The following is a 16819-nucleotide window of genomic DNA, read 5'->3' on the forward strand; positions in this document are numbered from 1 at the left end:
AGGGCTGCCTGCACTGGGGGATACACCTAGGAAATTTCCACGTGAGACGTGAAGCCTATCTCTTCAGGTGACAGCGCTCCTCAGGGTTTAGTGCCAACACAGATTCCCCATGCGCACCTCAATTCTAGCAACTTGATTAAAGAAGGCACCTTCAGATGTCCCTTGTTTATATAGACTTCTGAGAGGGAAAGTTAGGAGTGTATATAAGTACCAATACACATGTATACGACTGGGATAGGCATTGAAGTAGAAGTCAGGAGACTTGGGGTTCAGCCCCAACTTTGTCAGCATGGCAAAATGGTTAAGCATGTGGATTCTGGAATTGTACTGCTGGGTTAGAATCCCAGCTCTAGCACTTACTGGCTGTTAGCCTTGGGGAGGTTACCTAACCGTGGTGTGCTTCATTTCCCCACCTGTAGAATGGAGACAATGATATTCTCTGCCTCACGGAGCTGGTGTGAAGAATACACGAGGTAGGCTGGGCTCCGTGGCTCACACCTGTAATCCCAGTGCTTTGAGAGGCCAAGACGAGAGGATCGTTTGAACGCAGGAGTTTGAGACTACAGTGAGCTATGATCATGCCACTGCACTCCAGTCTGCATGACAGAGTGAGACCTAGTCTCTGGGGAAAAAAAAAAAAAAAAAGAATATGTGAGGTAATATATGTAATGTGTTTAGAATAGCGCCAGGCACATAGTAAGTGTTAAATAAATGTTAGGAATTATTTTCTCAGACCCTTAGTTCATGTTATTCCTTCTGCCTGAAATGTTCTACCCTCTGGCTTTCTGCATGCCCAGCTCCTTCTCCTTCAAGTCGCCACTTAATGTCATCTCTTCAGGGAGACCTTCCTTGACCTTGTCTAGAATATATTTTCTCCCTCATCTCTGCATCACTGAATACATGGAGAATGGACCAGGGTGTCTCTAAATCTCTTCTGCTTCTTACCTTGTGTATTTTCTACAATGTTATTTTTTAGGCATACTGTTCCTCCCATAAGCCTAGGCTATTCATTTATGTGATTAACACAGAGTAACAAACCTGTAAACTGCAGGCATATCTGATTTGGAACAAGCTGAGGAATCTGGCACCATCGAGTGGGCCACTGATTGTATTTCCAGTTTGCATCTGGTCCTTCTTGTTACATCTTTACTTCTGTTCCAGGAGTGTCATTGCCAAAAGTGGTCGGAGACTTAAAAGTTTACTTTTTCCTTTTGGCAGCATCAGTAAACTGGATTATTAAAGTTTCGTCTTCCCTCTTTGAAACTCCCAAAAGAAAAGAAATTAAAAGAAGAAATCTTGGCATACAAAGAAAATGAGACAAAGAATGTAATCATAATAGTAGTGAATGGTTTTCATACTGACATCTGTACATTAAGATTAGGTAAAAAATACCAGTTTTATGCTCTGACAACTTATTCTGAATCGGGGTGGGGTAATATCTTGGGAATGCCAAATGTGAAAGCATTACATAATGTCAGCTATTCATGTGCTGCTTTGATGAGATATCACTGGGAATGGGAATCCCTAAAGGGAGAGTGGTCTTAACAAGTGGGAGGGGAGAGGGAAAACATAAGAAAAGGAAGGAGGCCGGGCACGGTGGCTCAAGCCTGTAATCCCAGCACTTTGGGAGGCCGAGACGGGCGGATCACAAGGTCAGGAGATCGAGACCATCCTGGCTAACATGGTGAAACCCCAACTCTACTAAAAAATACAAAAAAATAGCCGGGCGAAGTGGCGGGCGCCTGTAGTCCCAGCTACTCGGGAGGTTGAGGTAGGAGAATGGCGTAAACCCGGGAGGCGGAGCTTGCAGTGAGCCGAGATCCGGCCACTGCACTCCAGCCTGGGCGACAGAGCGAGACTCCGTCTCGAAAAGGAAGGAAATGACTGGGTTTGGTGGCTCAGGCCTGTAATCCCAGCACTTTGGGAGGCCAAGGTGGGCAGATCATCTGAGGTCAGGAGTTCGAGACCAGCCTGGCCAACATGGTGAAACCCCCGTCTCCACTAAAAAATACGAAAAAAAATTAGCCGGGCGTGGTGGTGGGTGCCTCTAATCCTCACTACTCAAGAGGCTGAGGCAGGAAAATCGCTTGAACCTGGGTGGCGGAGGCTGTGGTGAGCCAAGAACGTGCCATTACACTCCAGCCTGGGCAACAAGAGCAAAAACTCTTATCTCAGAAAAAAAAGAAAGAAAGAGGGACAAAGGAAGAGAGAAGATGTTAGATCATAATGATGAAAGAGTGGTTGTATAAAGAAAAGTTAATGCATATATTTTTAAACAATACATATAATCCCAAATCTAAGCCAGCCATATCTACGGGTTACTTATCTCTGTTTCGATTTTCCACAATTACCACCATGATGGCGTTGAACATCATGTTGGGAAGAGATGCGCAGCAGCACACCATTATATCATGTTTCCACCATACAGATCAAATAGAGGTAAACTGCCTTAAGTACTAAGACAATAGTATAACAATTAAGAGCTGGGTGTGCTGGTTGATGTTTGTAATCCCAGCACTTCGGGAGGCTGAGGCAGGAGGACTGCTTGAGCCCAGGAGTGCAAGACTGCCTGGGCAACATAGGGAAAGCCATCTCTACAAAAAATTTAAAATAGCAGGCCTGGTGGTGCACACCTGTAGTTCTCCTCTCTCAGGAAGCTGAGGTGGGAAGATCACTTCAGCCCCGGAGTTTGAATTTAAAGTGAGCTATGATTGTGCCACTGCACTCCAGCCTGGGCAACAGAGCTAAAAAACAAATAAGAAAACAAACAAAAACCCAAAAAACACAATTAGGAAATGATGAAAGAAATATTTCTTTAATTGTAAGTGTGATTCTTCAACTTCAGCCTCCCAAGTAGCTGGGACTACAGGTGCGTGCCACCACGCTTAGCTAATTGTAAGTTCACATAATTTAATTTTTAAGAATGAGTGGGTTTAACAGTCAGCTTGGAGAATTCCTTAAAATTTGACAATCAGCTGTCATGAGCCAGCTGAGGCACAATGCTGCCCCTATCCCACCATAACTGTGTTACTCCTCACCTGGTCTAGGCAATAGTCTCCTAAGTGGCCTCTCACTTCTAGTCTCACCTTCCCCACACTAGCCACTAGAAAGGGTGTATAAAATATGTAATTGACCACATTACTCTTCTTAAAATCTTCTATGGGTCTTGATTGTCTTGAGGATAAAATCCAGTTCCTTATCTACCATACCTGGACTTTGGGACCAGACCCAAACCTTCCTCTATAGCTTCCCAGTCAGTCTATTCTTTCACGGTGTTTTCCTCTCTCCCTCCATTCCCCAACATGCTGTGCTCCAGTCAGGCCAGCTCACTTGCAGTTTCACAAACACACAAAGCTGAGTCATGCCTCTATGCTGTGGCTCTGGCAGAGCCTCCTGGCTGGTGTGCTTCAGCCTGGTCCTGGTTTCTGCACAGAGAACACTCACTCCTATGTCAAGATTCAGAGTCACTCATGCAAACTTTTCTCCTTCTCTTAATTACATATAAACAACAATCTCCTCCTCCCCCTCCCCCTCCTTCTCCTCTAGACAGTGTCTCAGTCTGTCACCCATGCTGGAGTGCAGTAGCATGATCTCAGCTCACTGCAACCTCAGCCTCAACCTCCCCGGCTCAAGTGATCCTCCCACCTCAGCCTCCCATGTAGTTGGGACTACAGGCTTGAGCCATCACACCAGGCTAATTTTTGTATTTTTTGTAGAGATCAGGTTTTGCCATGTTGGCCAGGGTGGTCTCAAACTGCTGGGCTCAAGCAATCTGCCTGCCTCAGCCTCCCAAAGTGCTGAGATTACAAGCCTGGACCACCGTGCCTGGCTTAAACCTCCACTCTTGTGTTGCTATGAATCCACAATACTTCCAGGTATTACCTGGGTATAATACCACACCAGGGTGACACACCAGGTATGGTGGTGTGGGCCTGTAGTCCCATCTATTCAGGAGGCTGAGGTGGGAGGATTGCTTGATCCAGGGAAGTGGAAGTTATAGTGAGCTGAGATCGCACCACTGCACTCCAGCCTGTGCGACAAAACTAGACCTCAGCTCAAAAATTAAATAAATAATAGGGACAAATATTTTGTGATTCCACTTGTATGACATACCTAGAATAGTCATTCTTAGAGATAGAAAGTAGAATGGTGGTGGCCAGGGGCTAGGGAGAGGGGAATGGGAAGTTACTGCTTAATGGGTACAGAGTTTCAATTTGGGAACATGAAAAAGTTCTGCAGATAGATGGTAGTGATGGTTGCACAACAATGTGAATGTATTCAATGTCACTCAACTATATGCTTAAAAATAATTAAATTGGTGAATTTTTATGTTTACGTATATTTTACCACAATTCTTTTTTTCTTTGAGACGGAGTTTCACTCTTGTTGCTCATGCTGGAGTGCGATGGCATGATTTCGGCTCAATGGAACCTCTGCCTTCTAGGTTCAAGTGATTCTCCTTCCTCAGCCTCCTGAGTAGTTGGGATTATAGGCGCCCACCATCATACCTGGCTAATTTTTTGTATTTTTTAGTAGAGACGGGGTTACACCATGTTGACCAAGCTGGTCTTGAACTCCTGACCTCAGGTGATCTGCCCACCTCAACCTTCCAGAGTGCTGGGATTACAGGCGTGAGCCACTATGCCTGGCCTACCACAATTTTTTTAAATGGAGTATCAGTTCATGGATCTGAGAATCTGAGTTTAGGGGATCAGAGGAGGAGGGTGGGGTGAAAATAGAGCGGTGATGAAACTTCTCTGGTAAATGACCTCTCTGCCTTCCTCCCTCCCTTTTTGCCTGCTACACAGGCTGAGCCGGGTCCTATTTTGGGGGCAAATGCATGTCCTTATGTGCACTCAGAGATGAATAAGACAGAGCACCTCTCCTGGAGGAGCCAGTGCTACAGATAAGTCAGGGAGGAAGTATGGGAGCCAATTTCACAGGTGGAATAATAAGGGAGATCATACATCATGTCTCTAAATCTTCCCATTATTCTCCTTCCCCTCTGACCCCCATGCATGCTTCTGAGTCTCCTTGAGAGGAAAACCCATAATATTTCTGGAGTCAAGATTAGATGAGAAGATTTAATAGCATTAGGAGAAAATCTGGGTCCAATTATGAAGGTTTATATGGAGCCTTTACATTTCATACTTGGAATTAAATCCAGTGAATCCTCCAGATGTTTTCAAATAAACCAAACTATCACAGAGACAGCAGAAGAGTAATTGGAAATGGACTGAGAGAGACGTTGAGCATAAGCAGTCTGAGGTAACAGTTTAAGCAAGCTCACAATATCCCTTGCAGAAAATCTATTAGCAATAGATGTGTATGTCAAAGAATCTTAGAATTTGGGAGCTTAACAGGACCTGCCTTCGCAGTTGCTAAGTCTGTTTCCTCATTTTACAGTTGAGGAAACTGAAGTGCACAGAGATTAAGTGGTGTGAAACTTCACACAGGAAAATTATGTTCTACCTGGCACTATAGTCCTGTGCTTTGACTTTTAGTTGAGTAAGGGCTCTTGATTTTCTGCTCACCTATTGCTTTCCTTCAATAAAATGTTCTAACCTTATATTTTTTATTATTATTTTTTTGAGACGGAGTCTCACTCTTATCGCCCAGACTGGAGTGTAGTAGCATGATCTCAGCTCACTGCAACCTCTGCCACCAAAGTTCAAGCCATTCTCCTGCCTCTGCCTCCCAAGTAGCTGGGATTACAGGCGCCTGCCACCACGCCCTGCTAATTTTTGTAGTTTTAGTATGGACGGGGTTTCACCATTTTGGCCAGGCTGGTCTTGAACTCCTGACCTCGTGATCCACCTGCCTCGGCCTCCCAAAGTGCTGGGATGATAGGTGTGAGCCACCGCGCCTGGCCTCTAACCTTGTATTTTATAAGTAGGATTTTCTCTTCTAGTAGTGGAATGAGTCAGAGAGGGAGAAGCAAGTCCTTGCAAATGATAAATATATATTGCTATGGGTTGAATTCTGTCCCTCCAAGGGAATGTTGAAGTCCTTATGCTAGTATCTCAGAATATGACTTTATTTGGAAACCGGCTCATTGCAGATATCAGTTAAGATATGATGGGTTCTTTTTTCTGTTTGTTTGAGACAGAGTCTTGCTCTGTTGCCCAGGCTGGAGTGCAGTGGCTCGATCTTGGCTCACTGCAACCTCTGTCTCCTGGGTTCAAGTGATTCTTCTGCCTCAGCCTCCCAAGTAGCTGGGACTACAGGCACGTGCCACCACGCTCAGCTAATTTTTGTATTTTTAATAGAGACGGGGTTTCACCATATTGGCCAGGCTGGTCTCAAACTCCTGACCTCAGGTGATCCATGTGTCTCTGCCTCCCAAAGTGCTAAGATTACAGGTGTGAGCCACCATGCCCAGCCTGATAGGTTCTGGATTCAATATGACTGGTGGCCTCATGGGAGGAAGAATAAGACACACAGGGAGAAGATGTAGCCATGTGATGACAGAGGCAGAGGTTGGAGTGATGCATCTACAAACCAAGGATTGCCAAGAACCTGCAGAAGCCAGGAAGAGGCAGGGAAGGGTTCTTTCCTAAAGGCATCAGAGAGCATGAACCTGCCAACATCTTGATCTCAGACTTCTAGCCTCCAAAACTGTGAGAAAAGAAATTCTTGCTGTTTCAAGTCACTCCACTTTTTGGTAATTTGTTGTGGCAGCCCTAGGAAATGAATACAGTACATTAATGTTGACAGCATGTGAGTTTCCTTGGGCCAAAAGAGGTGGGTTCCATCAGGCCTTGGGGTAGAGGCAGTTATGAAGCAAAAGTTGGGCTGGGCTCGAATATTTAGTAGTATTAAGCCCCAAAGTTCAAGCAGCCAGCATGTCCTTATCAGAGTCTAATCTGGGATACTGACAATGGATGATGAACAGAATCAGAAGCAAAGGTGGAAGAAATATTTGTCTTCCCATTTGAAGAAGTTGCAGTTCCAAATCTTTGATTCAGCAATTCCGATTAGGATATAGAATTTTATGGTTTATGCAAGTTGCATCTCTCAGGTACACATTGCTGACATGAAGAGCAGTAAGTTATCTTCCTTGTTTTCACCAAACTCCTCCTACCCCATACCCAGTCACAGACTAATATATGTTCAAAAGCCAGAAAAGACTGTAAGGTGGTTGTTAAAACCTCACTCACTTTGGAATCTTGCTGGACCACTGCAGGCTGACGGCAGTCCAGAGAGATGTGCCCATTTACTCGGTGTTAAGTCTTTGAATTAGAATCTCTGCAGGAAACAGGTGTACATTCTAAATGAGGAATTGAGTAAAGTTTCATGAACGGACAGTTTACAGAGGGGTGGGCAGGACTCAGGGAAGACAACAAGGTATGGTGCCTAGGGCTAGCCATTGCATGGAGCATTCACCTTTTAGTTAGACCTAAAAGGGCAAGGAAGGGAGGAGTGGCTATATGAAGAAGGCCACCTGACAGGAGCTGTGGTCTTTTGTAGAGGAACACAATCAACTCATGGAGATGCAGCAGAGAGGGAACCACCTCACTAACAGCGTGACTTCATTCCCCTCCTGTCCTCCTAAATTTAGTCCATGCTGCCTATTGTCCAATCCCAACCAAAGACCGAAAGACAAGGAAGCTCTTCATACTTAATGGTGATAGACTGAAAGCTTTCCCCCTAAGAGCAAAAACAATATAAGGATGCCTGCTTTCATCACTGCTACTCCACATAGTACTGGGAGTCCTAGCCAGAGCAGTTTGGGAAGAAAAAGTAAAACACTCTCATCATTTGGAATCACAATAATCAACTAAATTGGAAGGGAAGAAATTAATATTTACAGTTGCAGAAGACAGGATTCTACATATAGAAAATCCCAGGGAATACACAAAAAAATCTATTAGATCTAGTAAATTGATTTAGCAAATTTCTAGGGTACAAGATCAACACACAAAAACCAGTTGTGTTTCTGTACATCACCAAGGAACAATTCCCCCCCCCCAAAAAAAATTCCATTTATAATAGCATCCGGAAGATTCAAATACAATTCTTATGAATTGTATTCTGATTGGGATATAGAGTTTTATGGTTTATGCAAGTTGCATCTCTCAGGTATGCATTTGATCAGAGCATTCACCAAGGAAGGTGAAGGACTTGTACACTGAAAAGTATAAAACTACTGAATAAAATTTAAAAAGACCCAACTTAATATGAAATTCCATGGTTATGTATCAGAAAACTTAATATTGTTAAGATGGCAGTACTCCCAAAATGACCTACAGATTCAATGCAATCCCTATAAAAATTTTAATGGCCATTTTTGCATAAATGGAAAGGTTGATCCTCAAATTCACACAGAATTGCATGAGGCCCAAAACAATATTGAAAAAGAGAAATAAAGTACTGCAAGCCTACAAAAAACAGTGTGGTGCTGTCATAAGGATAGACATATATATCAACAGAATAGAGTTCAGAGTCCAGAAATAAACTCAAACACCTATGGTGAGTTGATTTATTAACAAGGGTGCCAAGAACATTCAATGGGGAAGAAACAGTGTCTTCAGAAAATGGTGCTGGAACTGGAAAACGACATGCAAAAGAATAAAGTTGGTCCCCTACCTCACTCCATATACAAAGATTAACTCAAATGGATCAATTACCTATAGATAAGAGCCAAAAGTATAAAACTATTAGAAGAAAACGGGTAAATCTTTATGAGCTTGGATTTGGCATTGGATTCTTAGAACTACCTCTGAAGCACAAGCAACAAAAGAAAAATAGATCAATTAGATTTCACAAAAATTAAAACCTTTGCAAATCAAAGGATATTATCAATAGAGTGAAAAGCAACCTACAGAATGGGAGAAAATATTTACAAATCATATCTCATAAGGGTTTAGTATTCAGAATATATAAAAAATGCTCAGCCAGGTGCAGTGGCTTGCTCCTGTAATCCCAGCACTTTGGGAGGCTGAGGCAGGCTCATCACTTGAGTCCAGGAGTTGGAGATCAGCCTGGGCAACATGGCAAAACCTTGTCTTTACAAAAAATATAAAAATTAGCTGAACGTGGTGGTTCACACCTGAACTCTCACCTATTCAGGAGGCTGAGGTAGGAGGATTGATTGAGCCCCAGAGGCAAAGGTTGCAGGCAGCCGAGATCACACTACTGCACTCCAGCTTGGGTGACAGAGCAAGACCCTGTCTCAAAAAAAAAAAAAAAAATTGCAACTCGACAACAAAAATACAAACAATTCAATGTAAAAATTGATAGTGGATTTGAATAGTTCTCCAGAGAAGATGTACAAATAGCCTACATTCACATAAAAATGTTCAACTTTATTGGTCATTAAAGAAATTTAAGTCAAAATCACAATGAAATGCCGTTTCACACCCAGTAGGATTACTATAACTTAAAAAATTGAAAATAATAAGTATTGGTAGATATGTGAAGAAATAGGAATCGTAGTACATTACAGTTTGGAATGTAAAATCATGCAGCCACTGTGGAAAACAGCTTGGTGGTTCCTCCAAAAGTAAAACTGGATTACCATAATGACCCAATAATTCTAGGTATATCAATAGAAACGAAAACATATGTTCACAATAGAAACTTGTCTATGAATGTTTGTAGTAGCATTACTCATAACAACCCAAAGGTGGAAACAATCCAAATGCCTGTCAGCAGATGAATGGATAAACGAATAGTGGTATATACATATAATGGAATACTATTCAGCCATTAAAAAGAATAAAATGGCCGACTGAGGTAGCTCACGCCTGTAATCCCACCAGTTTGGGAGTTTGAGGTAGGCAGATCGCTTGAGCCCAAGAGTTTGAGACCAGCTTGGGAAGCATGGCAAAAACCTATCTCTACAAAAAAATACAAAAATTAGCTGGACATAGTGGCATGTCTATAATCCTAGGTAGTTGGGAGGCTGAGGTGGGAGGATTAATTGAATCTGGGAATTCAAGGCTGCAGTGAGCCATGATTGGATCACTACACTCCAGCCTCAGCAACAGATATTGTCTCAAAAAAAAAAAAAAAGAATGAAGTACTGATATGTGCCACAATGGATGAACCTCAAAAATTTTTGTGTTATGTGAAAGTAGCTAGACATAGAAGGTTACATACCTATGATTTCTCTTCTCTCTTCTCTCCTCCATTCGAGATGGAGACTCACTCTGTCGCCCAGGCTGGAGTGCAGTGGTGTGATCTTGGCTCGCTGCAACCTCTGGCTCCCAGGTTCAAGCGATTCTCATTATTCCTATCATTACTCTCATTATTCCTTCTCATTATTCCTATCATACATGATAATAAATAGGAATAAAACCTCTCTTATTATTCCCCCACAGCTGAGCATAGGCACAGAAAAGAGAAAGTTCCAGCGGGTGAGCTCTGAGAGCAACAGCATAGCACAATGAGAAAAAAGCCATTCTCTGGAGAGAGACATCAAACTTTCTGAAGAAACTGTGGCAGTTCCAGGATTTTAACAGATCTATCCATAGCAAGCAAGCACAAAGATTGCTAGAGCCATGCAACAGAGTTGTTGAAGACTGTACAGGAAACAGGAAGTTTGAGGTACTGGGGATAGGGAGACAGAACCTTCTGCAATTAATAGGTCTGATATAAGAAATACACCACCCACATGCAGACTGCTCAATCAACCACAGAAGAATATCAGATCCTGAAGGGAGGCAGAGGAAGACGATATCACAGAGAGTCCTTTTAAAGCCCCATATTGCTAATGGTTTCACCAATTGAGTAAGAAACAATGGATAATATTGGTTGAAACACAAAGCATCACATCTATAGTTTATCATATATAATTGTGCTTGGAAGTTGACTGTAGTAAACTGTGGCTCACATGACAGAATGATCTTAATTATTTTCAATTAGTTTCTTTTGTAGTTAATCTAAAGTCCTGAGTAAAATAATCCATGGTAGCATTGCCACAAAGACATGTGGAAACTGAAAACTGTAGGCATAATTCTGGGGTCCAGGATGGGCAGCTGAAGAGAGCAACCCTTCTACAGATGACACCTAAATCAGCCCTCTTTGAGCCTGTGTGATCCTTCATGTCTGATAATCTGTGGATCCAGGGCTCATGGAGAAAGGCATGCCTTTTTAGGCAGCTTCTCAGCATGTTACTGATGACATGCTTCAAGATTTCTTGTACAGAATCTGACGATTCTTAAATAAATTAGAATCCCAATAGTTTTGTTAGTCAGTATTCATTTTCTAGTCACTAAGAGCTAAGCCTTGAGGAATAAAATTCCAACTAAGAAGAATAATAAAAACCGGGAATGGCACCCTTGAAATACTAGTTCCTTATCCCTAGGATTTTACTGTAATGAGAATATTATGTATATAGTTTAATTTATAATATATGTATTTAAATTTCATTACTTCATAAGGAAAGGCAGTCTCCAAGAAAAATTAAACGCCATCTATATGAATGTCCAAATTTTCAAGAACGATTTCATAGCCTGGTTGAAAATGTGTACTCTCCCCATCACTTTGCAATTGGAAGAACTGCAGAATCATGAATAATACAAAAGGATGTTAAACTTTTCAACAAATCCAGATGGGTACCAATGTCATTGAGAATTCCTGAGAATCACCTGGATTGCTGCTTCAGACCTAGGAGCTTGAATTGAATATCACTTACCAGTTGGAACCTATTGGCTTAAGTGAAGACAGTTTCCACAATACCATTGGTATCTATATTACTTTTAAAATTGTACAGACATTAAGTTTGTATTTTTGTCAAATAAAAAACGTCCAAACTTTAACATTCAGTCATTTTCCTTGCTAGCCTTCTATTTCTTCTCCCTTATCACGTAGACTTTGGTGCAATAGAAAGAATGATGGATTGGGAACCAGAGGCCAGTTTTAACACTAACCTTTGTTGGGACCTTGCAAATCTCTTCTTCATTTTGCATCTTAGTTGTCCCTTCTGCAAAATGAGAGAGTTGGACTAGATGTCCCTTTCAGCCATGATTCTAGGGTTTCCATTGTTCCACACAGTCACTGGATGAAGAGACATCACCAATGCAAAGACTGAGCTGCCATGAGAACTCACGTTATGTCTTGCAAGACTTGAGGCTGGCTATAATGGAGGCCTAAAGTCTTTACTTCCAATCTTAGGTAGCAGGGAAATATGTCCATTTGTGGGTTATGCTGCTCATCATCCCTCTACTCCCTGTCTACCCACACCATGCTATGTCCTGGATATTCAGAGTCAGGGCTTGTCAACACAGAAGACTCACACACTTGTGTGATGCTTTTGCTGATCCTGTTCCTTTGACAGAAGATCTTTCTGCTTCTCTACCTAGCAAACTCTCACTCATTCTTTTTATTTTGTCTTTTAATTTTATATTTTGACATAATTTCACATTTGGAGAAAAAATGCAAAATCAGTACAAAGAATCCTCATGTACCTTTTACACAGATCTCCAAAATGTTAACTTTTTACCACACTCCTCTCTCTCTCTCCCTCTAGCTCCCAGAATTTTTCTTCCTAGCCACTTAAGCATCAGTTTCAGACATGATGCCCCTTTACTCCAGATACTTCAGTGTGCTCAACCTAAAAAATAAAACCAAGGCGTTCCCCTACATAACCATAATGTAAATATAAAAATCAGGGAAATAATGTTAATATAGTACTGTCCTCTAACCTAAATCTGGATGTTGGATGTTGCCAATTGTTCCTTTAATGTGGTACAGTAACTCAGTGTTTCTTTGCATTTCCTGACACTGATAGTTTTGAAAAGTCCATTATTTTGTAGAATGTCCCCCAATTTGTTTTTGATAGTTTTCTCATGTTTATATTCAAGTTATGTAGTTTTGATGGGAATACCACAGAAGTTACATGCTGTTTTTCCTCAATGAATCATGTCTCACTTTTTTTTTGTTTAGATGAAAGTCCTTCAATCTCTTACTCCCACTCCCCTCCTAAGATGTGAATAACCACCGTTACCAATTGGCATTCGTGCAGTATTTTGTCTATGTATCTATGTACACAGATATCTACATATAGACACACATGTACCCTTTAAAAACATAAAAATGGGTTGGGTTCAGTGCCTTCTGCCTGTAATCCCAGTAGTTTGGGTGGCCGAGGTGGGTGGATCACTTGAGGCCGGGAGTTCAAGACCAGCCTGGTCAACATGGTAAAATCCTGTCTTTACTAAAAATACAAAAATTAGCTGGGCGTGGTGGCAGGTGCTGGTAGTAGCTGCTACTTAGGAAGCTGAGGCAGGAGAATCACTTAAGTGGGGGAGGTGGAGGTTGCAGTGAGCTGAGATCATGCCGTTGCACTCCAGCCTGGGCAGCAGAGCGAGACTCTGTCACAAAAAAAATAAAAAAAGATTTCACAATACACCTACTGCTCTGCAATTTACCTTTTTTCATTTAACTGTATGTCTTTGTGAATCCTTCTGTATCTTTTTGTTGAAGCTGGGTCTACAGGCGTGTGCCACCATGCCCGGCTAAGTTTTGTATTTTTAGTAGAGATGGGGGTTTTGCCATGTCGGCCAGGCTGGTCTGCACCTACTGGGCTCGAGTGATCCTCCCACCTCAGCCTCCCAAATAGCTGGGACTACTGATGCACATCACCATTCCCAGCTAATTTTTGTATTTTTGTTCAGATGGGGTTTCGCCATGTTACCCAGGCTGGTCTGGAACTTCTGGGCTCAAGCAGTCTGCCTTCCTTAGCCTACCAAAGTGCTAGTATTATAGGTGTGAGCCACTGTGCCAGGCCAAAAGTGGCATTTTTTTAAAAAAATAGTATAAGTATGTCCTTGTTTAGATCGTTCCCTACTAATGAATATTTGTTTCCATTTTTTTCTATCACAATGTTTGTACATAAATTTAAGAACATACCTCATTTATAATTGCGATAGATGCTACCAAATAGCTCTCCTAACACACTTTTCCAGTTTGTATTCTCATCTACTGTGCATGAGATAATTTGCGTTTTTCTGACTGTTGGTGATGTGGAGCACCTATTCATGGCCTTTGGGTTTCCTGTTCTGTGAATTGCCTGTTAGTGGTCTTTGCTGTGAGAATGCTGAATTGGTCGGTCTTTTTCTGACTACTTATTTCTCCAGGCCTCACTCAACTCTGTTCCTCTGCAGAGGCTTCTCCATTTCCCCTAATCAGCCACCACCCCCTCCTCTGCTGTCCCATAACACTGTTCACACCATGCCCAGGCCTTCATTTACCAACCATTCCATACAGAATCTACTCATTCCAAAAGTGTCCACTGTGAGCCCTCTCTGTGCTTGGCCTTGGGCTAGGTGCTGGGTGGAAAGACACGAGCCACTCATCATAGACTCCATGCTAAAGTTCAGTTTTGAAATGCAGCTTTGAGCATAGAAAAGAGCATGAGTTTTAGATCTAGACATAACTTGAGTTGAATTCCAGCTTCACCACTTCCCAGCTGTGTAACTCAGAGCAAGTCACTTGATCACTCCAAGTCTCCATTTCCATACTAGTGAGGTGGGGCTAATCCCTCCCTTAGAGAGTCACTTGAAGCTGGACAAGAGACAATATATCTGAAGTGGTTAGCCAGGGCCCATTTACACAGTAGGCTTGCAGTGAATGAATGGTAGTTGAAAGGCAACTGTTAAGAGGTCAAAATCAGTTCTCAGAGGTTCTAGGAGCCATTAACAAACTGGAAAATAAAAAGGAAGGAGGCAGCTCCTCTGTTTGCAATGCAAAGGATATGGATGAGTGCTGCTTGCCCAGATCCTGCTACAGAATATCCTTTATCTTTCCTGGTCTCTGCAGCAGATTTCTGCTTTGTCCTGGCCCCTGTCCCAATTCAGCTGTGCACTGTTGATGTACTACTGCCACTGCTGTGGGAAGAACAGGTGCTTCCCTTCTCAAATAAATGTTGGTCTAGGCCGGGCGCGGTGGCTCACGCCTGTAATCCCAGCACTTTGGGAGGCCAAGGCAGGAAGATCACGAGGTCAGGAGATGAAGACCATCCTGGCTAACACGGTGAAACCCCATCTCTACTAAAAATACAAAAAATAACCCGGGCATTTATGGCGGGCGCCTGTAGTCCCAGCTACTCGGGAGGCTGAGGCAGGAGAATGGCGTGAACCTGGGAGGCGGAGCTTGAAGTGAGCCGAGATCCTGCCACTGCACTCCAGCCTGGGCGACAGAGCGAGACTCCGTCTCAAAAAAAAAAAAAAAAATCCACAAAGTGTTGTTGAAATTTAAAATATTATAGATGTACAGGAGTAATCCTGGCAATATATTTTTAAATTTTTAAAAAGGTGACATTTGTTTTACACAATACATATTACCAAAACAAACAATGAGTAATCTGTGATGTGCTTCTATGCCTGTTTACTTTTCTGGAAAGTGGTTCTCCCATTTTACCTTTTCATAGTACCTTGTCCTTCTCCTTCCCAGCACTTACCCTATAATGTTAATTAAATGTTCTAATTCTTTTCTGGCCAAACGCCTAGACTATAACTGTTTTCCTAGCTAGACTCCTATCTCTCTGAGATCAGTGACTTAAAAATTTACAACTTTTCTGCACTTTCTAACACCATCTTTTAACAGATAGATGTTCAGTAAACGTTGGTGAAAACAAAATCACACTTGTCTTGAGGAGAATTGAAATAGGCCAATTAATTGGCAGTGTTTCATTATGAGAGGAGAAAAATATTTCAGAGCAGTCTAAGTTATGTTAAAGGTATGCAAAAATAATTTTTTTTAAATTAAAGATATGGGATCTGTCATCCAGGCTGGAGTGCAGTGGTGTGATCACAGCTCACTATGACCTTGAACTTTCAGGCTCAAGCAATCTTACCTTGGCCTCCTTAGTAGCTAGGAATACAGTTGTGTGCCACCACACCCGGCTCATTTTTACTATTTAAAATTTCTTATTTATTTTTATAAAAAGAGTTCTTTTAAAATTTATTTTTATATAATTTTTTAATTAAAAAGGATCTTATTTTAAATATAGATGGGGTCTCCTTATGCTGCCCAGGCTGGTCTCCAACTCCTGAGCTCAAGCGATCCACCTGCCTCAACCTCCCAAAGTGATGGGATTACAGCCATGAGGCACCGTGCTTGAGCTTTAAACATTTTTGTTCAGAAGGTCTCATTCTGGAGTGCAATGGTGCAATCTCGGCTCACTGCAACCTCCGCCTCCCGGGTTCAAGCGATTCTCCTGTCTTAACCTCACGAGTGGCTAGGATTACAGGCATGCACCATCACGCCCGGCTAATTTTGTGTTTTTACTAGAGATGGGGTTTCTTGCCATGTTGGTCAGGCTGGTCTCGAACTCCTGACCTTAGGTGATCCACCCGCCTCGGCCTCCCAAAGTGCTGGGATTACAGGTGTGAGCCACCGCGCCCAGCCGCCCAGTTAATTTTTAAAATTTTTTGTTGAGACAGCCTCTTGCTATATTGCCCCGGCTGGTTTCAAATTCTCTGCCTTTAGCGATCCTTTCACTTTGGGCTCCCAAAAAGGTGACAGCTACCCCATCAGCCAGGCAGGCATTCAAAATTTATCAGACCCAGACGGACCTGAGTATGGGACTTCAGTTAGCACCATCCTATGCAGGTGGTGGTGGGGGGTGATGGGGGTGGGGGTGTGTGTGTGGCAATTGTTTAAAGGCATTTTTTTCTTTTCTTCCCTGTACCTGCATCACCCTTTATCTTCGTGCTCCTAGAATTTGTGATAGAAAGAACAATGTGTAGCCAATGGATAGCTTATATTATTTTAGTGTAAATTCTTGGTATACAGTTTAGCAAAAACCTCTTCTTTTTTCCTTTAAAAATTCACCTTTGGCCGGGCGCGGTGGCTCCTGCCTCTAATCCCA

The 16819-nt window shown here is 42.4% G+C and overlaps 1 long non-coding RNA gene across 1 annotated transcript in view; it reads left to right on the top strand.

Moving 5' to 3' along the window:
• Positions 1-11765, top strand: part of LOC103878224 — a 13007-nt gene extending 1242 nt beyond the window's left edge. The window contains exon 2 of the long non-coding RNA XR_004177931.1: positions 10326-11765. This is a non-coding gene — a long non-coding RNA (uncharacterized LOC103878224). The remainder of the gene's footprint in view (positions 1-10325) is intronic.
• Positions 11766-16819: the final 5054 nt, after the last annotated feature.

Source organism: Papio anubis, chromosome 13, assembly GCF_008728515.1.
Source record: "Papio anubis isolate 15944 chromosome 13, Panubis1.0, whole genome shotgun sequence".
Lineage (NCBI taxonomy): Eukaryota > Metazoa > Chordata > Mammalia > Primates > Cercopithecidae > Papio > Papio anubis.